Source organism: Acomys minous, assembly GCF_964271855.1.
Source record: "Acomys minous genome assembly, chromosome: 8".
Lineage (NCBI taxonomy): Eukaryota > Metazoa > Chordata > Mammalia > Rodentia > Muridae > Acomys > Acomys minous.
The window spans coordinates 68,816,483-68,829,874 of record NC_140489.1 but is presented as its reverse complement, the minus strand read 5'-3'; positions in this window follow the sequence as shown (position 1 = coordinate 68,829,874).

Below are 13,392 nucleotides of genomic sequence, written 5' to 3'. Positions count from 1 at the left end.
ATTCATGGGTAGTGAAGAAGAGCTGCCTTATAAGGTTTCTGAGGGAAGAAATACTGTACCTTGACCTAGGATTATGGGCTGGTGTCTGATATTCCATCAAGAATCTGGCTGTATTCTTTCTTTGTTCTGAGATCATGAGTAAAGTGAAATATAAGAGTAGCAAGTAATAAGAATATTGGGCTAATGCGGCTGGTGGAGACAGGCAGGGCTGTCCTGAGGGTGTGGCATAAGCTACTGCTTGCTTTTCTCATCCAGGTCGGCAGTGAGAAATTACTTCCTCCTGTGCACTGAGACAATAGGAAAGGTATCTCGAGGCTCCATGTTGTGAAAAGGCAAGTTCATTTGACAGAATTTTTTCCTGACTTAAAATTCTGCTGAAGGGTTCCTTGCTTGAAGGCAATTGCACAGAGAAATGTTTGTTTAGGATAATAATCAAAGAACTATAGAGGCTGAATGATGAAGCAGCTGTGGGGCAAGTGGGCGAGGCTCTATTCCAAGATAGCGGTAGAGGTTAGCTGCATTGCCTATGGATTTGGGGTTGTGCAGGCATGGACAGTATAGAATTGTGAGGACCATGGAGCCCTTTACTTGATGCCTGACAATGTGTGGCATGATAGGAGTTTCTGTAAGATGGCCCTGAGAGGCCTTGGCTTCAATCTGTGGAAGTTAAGCCAACCTTGCAGTGGAGACTTCAGGATGTTGGAGATATTAGGACCTTGGATCTCTACTATAGAAAGCTGCAGCCATGGAGCAGAGCTGGTTCAAGAAAGAATCCAGACGATTCTCTCATAAGCCCTGTTTCTGGACACAGAGCTGCAGGATGTGATGTATTCCCTATTGGGTTTCAGTGTTGTTTTGGGATGATCATTCCTTCCTATGCCACTGTCTTTCCTTGTTGGAATTTAAATGTTTATTCGGTGCCACTGTATACTGGAAAGATGTGGTGTGTATTTTATCTTATAAAATGTCACATTACGACATTGCTTTGAGTCTCAGAAGAGACTTTGGACCTTTAAATAGCATTGACACTGTTAAAGACTATGACACTCTGAAGTTGGACTGAATGAATTTGTATCAGAAAATGGCCGTAAGCCCATATTGACAAAATGGGGTAGGAAGTCTATGCCTTCAAAGGGGTAAATTGTGATGTCAAGTTGACAAGGGATAGACTTGTGGTGGCTAACATTGGTTGTCTCAGTTTGACAGGATGGAAACACTGGACAGACAAGCCTCTGTGAATGAGTTTTGTAGATCAGGTTAACTGTATGGGAAGACTCACTCTACATCTGAGCAGTGCTGATCTATGGTTTGCCATTCCAGCTGGAAGGATTAGAAGTAGAAGGCAAACCGACTAGAAGCATTCATCCACCGCTCTCCTGACTACAGATGTCCTGTGACCAACCTTCTTCTGCTCCTTCCATGATACCTTTTCTGCCAGGTGGACTGTAACCTTGAACTAGGGGCCACAGTGACCACTTTCTTCATTAAACTTATTTTTGGCCAGGTGTTTTGTTGTAGAAATGAGACAAGTAACTGATGTAGCCCCAGCATTGCTGTTCTTTTGAGGATCATTTTAATCCAACAGAGCAGAATACACTTGGCCAAATTCACTTCATTCACCGATGATTACACCTGGGAAGCTCTGTAGGAAACACATGATATTCCACTTCCCCTTTGCAGTCAATGCCTGTAGCTTGGAGTACATTAGCTGGTCTGATGGCCTTATTGAGTTGAACAGATCATTGACATCTTTTATTTCCAACTTGAATCATTATTGTCTTGTGACTTTGTGATGTTTTTATTACTCTATCTAACAAATTCAATAAAGCCAGGACTCAGGCAGTGTTGCTATCTTCTGAGTGACATTTTTAACAAATGTTCCAAAGAGTGTGGATCGAACACCACCATCCCTGAGCCGATGAAAGGCTCCTTCAGCCTGTATTATTCTAAGTCCACTGCCTTAAGCCTCAAGGAACAATCAAACGTCTGTGTACTGGAGAAAACAGAAAGAGGAAGTGAAGGTTATATGCTCTTTGGGCATTTTGGATTTGATTTGACTGCAATGAGATTTCATAGCCTACTGAATAGCTGAAGGCCCTTTTTATAAATAACTTTCCCAGTTGAATTTGACAATATTTAGGGTGTTTCTAGAAAGTGTGACTTGGATCAGAGTTTTTCAAAGCAAGGTGACCATGTTCACAGGGCAACTCACTAGCTCTGGAAGACTTATATAAATATAGAATTGGAACTTTTCTCTGTGCAACTGGGAGTGCCCTCAAGTGATCTAGATGCCAGAAGGTCACGGTGCTTTGAGGGGACAGGTAGGAGATGCACAGCACTCACACCACTAGTTCACTTTCTTTCAGCATCTTGTCATGTTTTGACATTTTCATGAGCCTGGTTAGGTGAGCAAGGACCTTGGACTTCTGTAATAAAACTATGTAAGAACAGTAACATTAGTAGCAATGTAAGGTCTTAAAGGAGTTGGCCAAAAAGTTTAAAATCAAAATGACAAAGAAAATCTATTTGAAAAATGAATTTTGCTATGGGCTAAATCATGGTCCTGTCCCACTCAGCTCAGGTGTCGGCATCTAGCTCTACTGTGTGAAAAGGTGACCTTTTCTGGAGCTGATGTCTTCACACAGACAGTTTGCTCAAAATGAGACCGTGAGTGTGTGCTCCAACTGAACACAATGAGCCCCTCATAAAAAGTAGAAACTTGGAGAAGAAAGATGAACACAGAGAAGACTGCATGAGCATATGGAAGCCGGGGGGAGATGAATGCAGGAAGACATGCGAATAGAGAGAAGTGAGGGGAAACCCAGGCTAGATGCTTCCCTCACAGCCTCAGAAATAGCCAGTCAAAGTCTGATTGATACTGGGCTTCCAGAATTGTGATGCTTTATGACAGTACTTCTAGCCAACTAATAAAGCCAACTAATTCACTCTTAATAGTGATGTGCCTCAGACATCAAATAGTATGCCTTGGGATATGTAGTCAGTGATAGTGTGAAATCAGAGTCATTTGCAGCTGAGATTCCAGAGTATAAAAGAAAAACGGTTCACAAACACAATGTGCTTAATCACGATGCTGTCAATGGAATTATTACCATCAATAAAAAAATTACATAAAGGTTTTTATTTACTATTAAAATTATACTACTTAATTTAAAATTTATACTATTTAAAATATTTTAAAATTCAGCCTCTAATAATTTATCTTCATTTTTCTATATAAGTAATATGATAATTATGCCATACTATATGTTTGTGATATATAATGTGTTAACATTTACACAGATGTACTTGAATTCTCAGCCATGCCCTATTGACAGGGCATACAATTACAAATTTTGAGGCTCATGATAAAAAACATATTTGAAAAATAGATTTTGCTTAAAGCTTTCTTTTCTAAATTTGAGAATTTCAAGTTCTTCAGATACTGGAAATGAGAAGACAGTTTATCTATGGGAGTTCTACTAGGATAGACAAATTTATAAATTATTTGATTAATTTTTCTATGAAGATACTTAAACATTAATGGTATCTTGATGGGTTTGAGATTTTAAAGGTAGTTTCTAAGATGACTTAAATAATAACTTTTGTTAGCTTTTCCCTTCTCATTTCTTTTGCTCTTCAATATTATTGGTATGATTCTCATAATTATAAGAAAACCAATCAGAGACTTTAAAAACTAAAATGAAGACACATTACCAGTGCATGACTTGGAAGTTTTTGAGTATTATGCACAGACACATCTAGGAGATTTCCCTGTTTTCCTTGTAGAATACCACTCAATGAGGTCAAAGCATCAATGAGCAAAACTGAGCAAAGTGAGAACTTCATGTAAACATGTTATTACACATATAGATATGTACACTACACACCTTCTCATACAATCATACACACTTATCCCAGCATCATACACCCTAGCTAGGACTTGGCTGGGCTTTCATAGAGACCTTGCTAATAGTTTCACAGCATTAAACTATTTATTTTATTTATTACTTTTTAATCTTAGGGTATGGATGTTTGCCTCCATATATGTATATTCATTACATTTATGTCTGGTATCTTCAGAGGCCAGAATGTGGAGTCAGATTCCATGAAACTAGATTCACAGATGATTATGAGCAACCATACTTAGAGCCTCTGCAAGAGCAGTAAGTGTTCTCAACTGCTGAAACGTTTCTCTGGTCGCCATTTTAATTGCTTTTGAACTATGTGAATTTGTGTATGTATGTATGTGGGTATGTGCACATGGGTGCAGCTGTCTATGGAGGCCAGCAGCATCAGATTCCCTTGGAGCTGGAGTTATAGGCAGTTGTGAGTCACCCAACATGGGTACTGGGAACTGAACTTGGGTTTTATTCAAGAGCAGTAACAGCTCTTAACCACTGAACCATCTCCCTACTCCCAGTTTCAACATTTTAAGAATATATAGTAATCATTATTTTATGTATTTTGGATGGCAAGAGTCAATTTAGCTGTGGAGCGATACATGAATATAAAAAGCTATTGATTATTTTACTTACCTCCATCTGCAAATGGACCCAAAGAATACCATGTGCACATGCGTAAGCACAGTGTTGTGCCTTGTGCTTTTCTGTGAAGTTTTCTAATCTGTTCCCTATCAAACAAACAAAACAAATAGACAAATAAACAAACAACCAGAGACATTGGTTGGATTGATCCAGGTGCTTTTTACTTATGCCTTGCACACAAACATGAATATCTTTTTATTCACTGGTCTTATGCACAAATCATTATATGTGCCACAAAGAGCCTGAGTTAGAAGAAAGCTCTAGTTCTATCCTCCCACCTCTCCCAGTGATGCAGTCTAGATAGCTCTATCAACGTTACCTATTGGAAATCAGTTATGATGGCTAATTGTCATTGACCAGTACTCATCTCTATCCCTTTCCCATCTGCTTCCTGGTCTGTAAATTGCTCAGGTATCAAAAAAATTACTTTCTCGGGGCAGGGGGGGGGGTGGTGGCGCTAAGGTAAGGATGGAGAGTAACAAAAGAAATGGGACCAAGTCCTGGGACACTTCATCATTAAGAGATGGGGAGTGAGCTCAGTAAGATGCCAGGAAAGGGGCAGCCCCACAGAAGAGAAGAGATGGTAACTTTACTAAAGGTTTGGGGATCATTTAACATGGCATTGTTTTCAGCATACATACACTAAATGCCCAATGGGTAAACTGCCCAAACCTGTGCCTGGTGGTAGTGACAGGTTAGGAATCAAGGTTCTTTAAATGCCAGCTCTGTAACATGAATTAAGTCAAATCATCTATCAATGTATATTTTTATAACGTGAGAGATATTTGTATTCATAAACACTTCTAACTAAACCAATTGGAACCAAGGTCTGATGTTTATATTGTTGGCCTTGCCACAAGCGGTAAGAGCCTTTATATTCTGTGTATTTTGTGTGAGATACAGGAAAACAAACAGGAGAAATCAGTGAGGTTAGCATCCCCAGGAAGGTTAGTGTAGACTGTGTGAGAAAAGAAGGGCGTGAGGATACCGTTTGCAGTGAAAGGATGTAAGCTAAGTGTAACTCTTCTTGGGAGGAAAGGATTCTGGATCTGGAGGTGGTGTCGGATAGATACAAAAATGGGACTAGAATCGCAACAACGTGTCAGGCCAGCATCTGAGAAGTGTGTAGGTGAACCCGAAGGAGGAAAGAAGAAATAGCTGTACCGTCCTGGCTGAGCTCAATGCTAGGAGAGGAGCTGTCCCTTTTCCAGGGAGCACCGAAATCTTTACCTTGGTCTAGACCAGTACAAGTTCTTTGCTGTGATGGGCGTACGTCACTGAATACAACCAATCTCCGACAGCGCCACCGTGTGGCAGAAAGGTGCACCGTCAGCTAGAAGTCCATGTGATTCCAGTTTGCGCAGCCTTTGGAGTGTGGTGAGTGTCTCCAGCGTTTGGGGACAAAGTTATGTGTGTGTGTGGAGGAGACTTAGAGAAGTATGATTGATAAAGAATATAAAAAATTAAGGTTGGAGGTGTAGCTAAGTGCTGCAGTGCTTTCCTTAAGAGTATTCAAGGTCCTGGGTTAGGGCCACAGGGCTCCTTTTTAAAATCAATCAATCAAACAAACAAACAAACAAAACCAAACAGCAGCAACAAAACAGATGTCAGACACACACACACACACACACACACACACACACACACACACACACACACACACAGAGAGAGAGAGAGAGAGAGAGAGAGAGAGAGAGAGAGAGAGAGACAGAGAGAGAGAGAGACAGACAGACAGACAGACAGACAGACAGAGACAGACACAGAGAGACACAGAGACAGACAAACAGAAGAATTTTAAGGATCTCAGATTTCAAGCATGCAGAGTAATCTTAAGTGACAACTAGAATAAAAGAATTAGAATCAAAGGACAGCACATACAATTCTCAAGGGTTAACTTTTGCCTTTTCCAAGACTGGCACATTCTGTAAGGTTCTGTTAGCTTCAGTTTTCATTCATTAGAAATGAAGTGGAATGATCGAATTTTCACTTTAAATTCAACTCCAGTTCAATGACTTTCTGGAGGAGAAAGTCTCCAACGCTCTTTTGTCTACACATGTCAGCATCTTTGTCCTCGCTCCTCGAGCTTCTGCAGAAGAGGAAATAAATTGAAAGACAGATGACGAGAAAAGCATAGGTCACAAGACACAGACAGGATGGCATGTGTTCTGGCATGTGTTCATGTCGTCTGTGGGCAAAGCTCCAGATTTTAGCCAGGGTCTTAGCCAATCACCCTCTGAGTCTGATACGCCATCAGAGAAAAGTGAGTAAAGAATCCAATCCAAGCCAGTTATTTCTTCTTTGGGAACTAAGTTTTCACTATTGTTTTGGTACTTACCTAATTTTTGGACAATAAATCAAAATTGTGGATTTGGAATGTTCTCTGCTGGTCATTTTGCTCAACTTTTTTTTTTTTTTTAAATCATAGGCAGGGTTGTTGTTTCAAAACCTGAAAATCCCAAACATTCGACTTTACGAAGACTCAGGAGCCGGATGCTAGAGTGAAAACCTACTAGCTCAGGGAGGCAGAGAAAGCACCCAGCTGACCTTCCTACTCAGCTCACGTTCTAGAGGAAAACCATAGAAGCAAACTGGCTCAGTTAACAGAAAAAGGCCAAAACCCCAAGGCTAAAGGCTTGCTGGCCCAAAGCTTAAAAGCCTGCGTCTTCTTATCCAAGCTGTCTTAAATGCCCTGCATGTCAAAGTCCCTCCTACTATTTAATCCCTCTCAGCTGGTTTCTTGCTCTGCCTCTTGACCTAGGGTTAACTTTATTAAATCCTGTGTACAGAAAGCTCTTTGGATTAAAGGTGGGTGTGAGGGCTGGCTGAAACACACCATAATTACCTGTTTATAATAAACAGAAAAATCTTGGATTAAAGGTGTGTGTTAGGGCTGAATCACACCAAATGAAAGACAGATTTTTGTAGTTCACAATCTCAGGGTTCACCATGGGATCAAATATCCTGCCACACAGGGTTTTCGGCAACCCCCTGACTTCTTGCAGCAGACCAAGGCATGCAGGATATGCTAAATATTCTGGAGCACAGCAGAACCCTGCCTCATAGTCAGGGGATGGCCTGGGAGCTGAAGTGAGCACCACTGAATGAGAGATACTGAACTCCTCCCCAGAGCTGCTGTCAAAATATTCACTTGAAAGAAACCCTGGGCATTTGTGCAATGAGCTCTTTCTACTCTTAGATGATTTGGAACTTAGAAAGTATCCTGCTCTTTTTTTTTTTAATTTTTATTTTTTATTACTTTATTAATTTATTCTTTTTACATCTCAATGGTTATCCCATCCCTTGTATCCTCCCATTCTTCCCTCCCTCCCATTTTCCCCTTATTCCCCTCCCCTATGACTGTTCCTGAGGGGGATTACCTCCCCCTGTATATGTTCATAGGGTATCAAGTCTCTTCTTGGTAACCTGCTGTCCTTCCTCTGAGTGCCACCAGGCCTCCCCCTCCAGGGGACATGGTCAAAGGTGAGGCACCAGAGTATGTGAGAAAGTCATATCCCACTCTCCACTCTACTGTGGAGAGTGTTCTGTCCATTGGCTAGATCTGAGTAGGGGTTTAAGGTTTACTGCCTGTCTTGTCCTTGGCTGGTGCCTTAGTTTGAGCGGGACCCCTGGGCCCAAATCTGCCTATCATAATGTTCTACTTGTAGGCTTCTAGGACCCTCTGGATCCTTCTACTTTGCCATTCTCCCATGCTTCTCTCATTTAGAGTCCCACTAGAATGTCCTCCCCTCTGTCTCAGTTTCCTGGTAAGTGAAGACTTTCATGGGACATGCCCCTTGGGCTAGTATGCAGATATAAGTGAGTATATACCATTTGAGTCTTTCTGCTTCTGGCTTAACTCACTCATTATGATCATTTCTAGCTCAATCCATTTATCCACAAATTTCGGGAATTCCTTGTTTTTAATAGCTGAGTAGTATTCCATAGTGTATATGTACCACAGTTTCTTTATTCATTCTTCTACTGAGGGACACTTAGGCTGTTTCCATGTTCTGGCTATTATGAATAAGGCTGCTATGAACATGGTTGAGCAAATTTTCTTGTTGTGTGCTGGAGCATCTTCTGGGTATATTCCAAGGAGTATCCTGCTCTTTTGCTGTGGTTTACAGATTCACCCGTTGTCTTTGTCCTGGCGTCATTCAGCCAGCCCATCTTCCTGAAGTTCCCGCCTTCATGGCAACTGCTTCCATGTGGGGACCTCATCTTCTCACACTGACCACTGACTTTGCAAGGCTGAGGGCTCTTCTTGCCCCCATTGTGCAGGGTGGTAGCAGCTCTGCCGTCCAAGCACACTGGATCCACTAGCTTTGTTCTCACAGTGCCTCTTGCAGGAACCAGGAAAGTTCATGCAGAACAGTATGGGTGTGTGCCATATGGGAAGTGTAGGGCAGGATGACCTAGAAGCCAGATCAATAGCTTTTCTCCTCTCCAATGCTCCATGGCACTACAGGCACTAAGGGGTGTGGTCTGCTGTGTTTCTTGGGAAGCTGTGGACTTGTTGTTTGTAGACCTTCTCAGTTTTGCTCTCGCTGTCCTGATTTCTCTTTCTGAAACTTGACTTTTAGATAAAGCAGCTTCACCTCAGCTTTGCTGCATTTACTCAGGAGTCAGACTGAAACACCTCTTTTTTTGTGTGTGTGTCGTCACAATTGCTTCTGAACTGCTGCCTGCCTGGCAGTGAAATGGCCAGCTTGCGTGCCTTGCTCTTCAAATCCTAAAAGAAAGCTACATAATGCTTTCCCTTAGTTTCCTTTAACCATTGTGTCTGTTAGGTCTCCCACTTTGTGACTCACTTTGATTTGTCCTTATCTTCTTCCAGGCAGCCTCCTGACCACCCTTCGAGCTGCGGCCAGTGCAAGACTGACCCAGCAAGCACTTCCATTATCCCTGGGATTAAGTGGGTATCACTGTTGCTGTCCTGGCTGTGTAAGATTTTTCTTCTGGGAACGCAGTTTGGGTTGTGGTGTGTGACAGGGTAAGATAAAGCATAGGAGAATTAGGATTGAATGAGGCAGGCAAGATTTGCTCACCTATGCCAGCATCTGAGGGAGGTCCACGTCTTATGCTGTTTGCATTTTTTAAAGATGCCTTTTAAACCAAAAGTTTTCTGAAGGTCCATAAAGATTGCAATGTAACTTCTCTGACTTGGAGTGAAACTCAGGGGGATGATTCAGTAGGTATGTAAGCTGACATGAGAGCTCATTCTAAAATTCTTTCCTTCTAAATGCCACTTTCCATTTTAGGCTTTGAAAAATGCCTTTCCTCTCTCTCTTTTTTTTTAATAGTCTTTCTCTTTTATGGACTGTCACAGATTATCCTCTGGGAACAATCACTGTCTCTGTTTTATAGGATGCACAGATAAAAAGAGAATTGGCTCCAGGACCTTGCACAGGCCAGAAAACCATACAAAATACCTAATATAAATAGAGACTCTGAATATGAGCCTGATGAGATAACAGAGTGCTTGGTGAAGACCCTTACTGAGGAAGCCTGGAAACCTGAGTTTGATCTCAGGAGATCAGGTGAGGGTGAAAAGAGAGAACTGACTACTAAGTTGACCTCTGACCTCTCCACAAGTGTCAGGGCACGCATGTAAACAAACAAAAAATGCCTAGTGAGTCTGGGGGTGGCAGGGGAGAAGAATGCTATGAGTTGGTACAGAAAGATGCTCTGTGAGGGGCCATAAAGAAGACACTTTCAGGTTTGCTATATCTTCTAGTAGATTTCAGAGACCACAAGCTGCCTGGGTACTTCCTTATTCCTCAAGGCAAAAATTTCACTGTATACTCTAATAGTCATAATTGTGAATTTTTGTGGAACAGTATCTTTTACTGGGCCAGAGATATATGACAAAATTTTGTTTTAATTTAAAAGCCTACTAGTAGGCTTTATTCAGGAATAGATATGTATATACATATATGCATGTAAAAAAAATGTCACAAAATTGAAGGAGAGTAGATGAGGGATGTAGGAGGGCTTAGAAGGAGGAAGGGGAAAGTAGAAATATAATTATAGTCTAAGCCAGTGGCTTTCAACTTTCCTAATGCTCCAACCCTTTAATACAGTTCCTCATGTTATGATGACCCCCCCCCAACCATAAAGTTATTTTTGTTACTACTTCACAGCTGTAATTTTGCTACAGTAATGAATTAGAATGTAAATATCTGCGGTTTGAAATGGCTTTAGGTGACCCATATTAAAGGGTTGTGTGACCCCCAAAGGGGTTGTGCCCCACAGACTGAGACTAAATTATAAGTCCATGAAGAATCGACGTACAGATATCAAGGCCATCTCTCCATTCAGAATTAGTTCTTTCTGTTCTCACATCAGCTCCTTGTCCCCTGAAGCCCGAGAACAGATTTAGTTATTCCTGGCATATTTGCAGAACTATTTTTAGTAACATGGAAGAGCTAAAGTAACGCGCCATACAGAGAGGAGACTCAGAGAAACCGGTGGCCTTGCAGCCAGGCAGCGTGGATGCTAATGGCTTCTCCCTACCCGGAGCTTCATTCTTCAGGAGGAATAAAGGTGCAGGAACACTGCAAGTTAGGCTTAGGTTTTCTTACTAAACTTCCCCATGGCTCCCGAGGTCTTTGCGATTTCCAGGGACAGTGGGAAGGAGGCCGAAGTACAGTGGGAACGAAGCAATTTGGCCGGTTGTTGCAGATCTCTTGCTCTTTACTTTTAATGGGGTCTGATGATGAGTTTTATAGCTGATTTTTTAGGCAGGGGTTCTGAAGAGATCGGGAAGTTATATGTAAAACAGTGTGTGTTCAACTGTAACACGGGATACTGCTCTTCCTATCATCTTCTTTTGTCAAAGAATTGTGTAGCCACAACTATTCGTGGACAGTCATTCTTGTGGTTATTGTCTCTTTTCCAAGTCTGGAAGCCTTTTGTTGTTATTTGGCTGGGTTGGTGCTTTGTTTGTTTGGGTTTGGGTTTGGTTGTCCAGGACAGGGTTTCTCTGTGTAGCTCCGGCTGTCCCGGAACTCACTCTGTAAACCAGGCTGCCCTTAAACTCAGAGATCCACCTGCCTCTGTCTCCCAAGTGCTGGCATTAATGGTGCACAACCCAGCTGTTGCCGCTGTCACCACCACCCAGATGAAGGCTTTGTTTTATTATTCATTCATGTACACTTCCATTCTTGGCCTAGAACTGACTTTGTTTTTAAATAGTCAGTCAACTTAGGAAAAACCTCAGCCATTGTAGAGGGAATTAAAAACAAAAACAAAAACACAGCACCAGTGACTCCCCCTTGGACTCTGAATGACAGTGCAGTGTTCCACCTTCCCATGAAGTCTAGCATTAGCTATCTCTTCTCTCCCCTGCAGTGACCATGTTGGTTATTCGGGCTTCCTGTCTCTCTAATAAGCAGGATATCCTTCTCTGAATTTCTTCTCTCTGTCTTTAAAACTCGTTCCTGGCTAATGACAACACACTTTATAAGCTCAACTTAAATTGTGCAAATCAAAGACATAATTTGTTTTTATTGAGAATTAATTCTTAGTATATTTTCTACACTTATCTATTTACCTTTACTCTTGTCTATATAGTGTTTCTCTCCTTCCTGGACTAAGGTTCCTATGAACTATGCTAACTATTGTGTTACTCTAACTGGCAGAATGGCTGCATAAAATAATGTGGGTTCCACAAGTATTGAACAAAGGAGTGAGCAGTCAATTACTTTTTTATCAAAGAATTGTGTAGATTTTATGATTATATTAATATAAAATATTAATTATATTAATTATATTAATAGGATTTATATTAATATAAAATTGTGATTATATTAATACAAAATATTTCAAATGTTAGAAAAAAGTGGCCATTTGAATTCCTCAGATAAATTTATATGTATTTGTTTCTGGGGCTGCTGAGGGTTGAACTTAGAGCCTTGGGCATGCCAGGCACCCTAAGGCTTTGCTATGCAGTTTTTGGTATAGAAAGATGACTGGATTTGAAAAGAAAAAAAAATCAAAGTATATGTTGTTTCAATATAGTATGCTTACAATTTGGGGTATAAAAGATATTGGGTTTTAATTAGAAAAGAAAAAAATTAGTTCAGATGTTCTAGTGGACAATACTTGGTAATAATAGTAACTTGAAAATATATGGGGGTAGGTTTTAAATGTTCTTACCACACAGGTAGAACACAGTATGTGAGATAGTATGTGTATTAGTTTTATTACCATTCTAAACATATACATGTATTAAAATGTCATGTAATATACCATAATTGGATATAAAAATAAATGAATGATGAAACATTAGTATAAATGCACATACCAAAATAAAGGTAATAATTTTTCAGTGGCAGATTTTAGGCTTCTCTGTATTTTACCAATCTCTGTTTTCTTACAATAAAATTTTATATATACATGTAATATATATATATATATTGTGTGTGTGTGTGTGTGTGTGTGTGTGTGTGTGTGTATTTATACCTGCACATGTATGTGCCATTGGGTGAATATGGAGGTTAGAGGACAACTTGGTTCTCCCCTTCCATCATTTGGGTTCTGAGACACAAACTCAGGTCATCAGGCTGGACAACAAGTACCGTTACCTGCCAAACCCTCTTCTTAACTCTTATATTGACTCTTAAGATTACGTAATCTGTTAACTAATTAATTCAACAATTCTTAATTGTCTACTTTTTGTCAAGAGTTTTTCTAGAAACTGGATTTACATGCTGACTGTAAAATTCAAATACATGGCTCCTGAGTTTATAGTGCCTTCCACAGACAATTCAGATAGCTTCTTCTCAATCTCTCTCTTTGTTTGACATTATTCATGTGCATGTTTATGTATAAAATACAGGTTCTT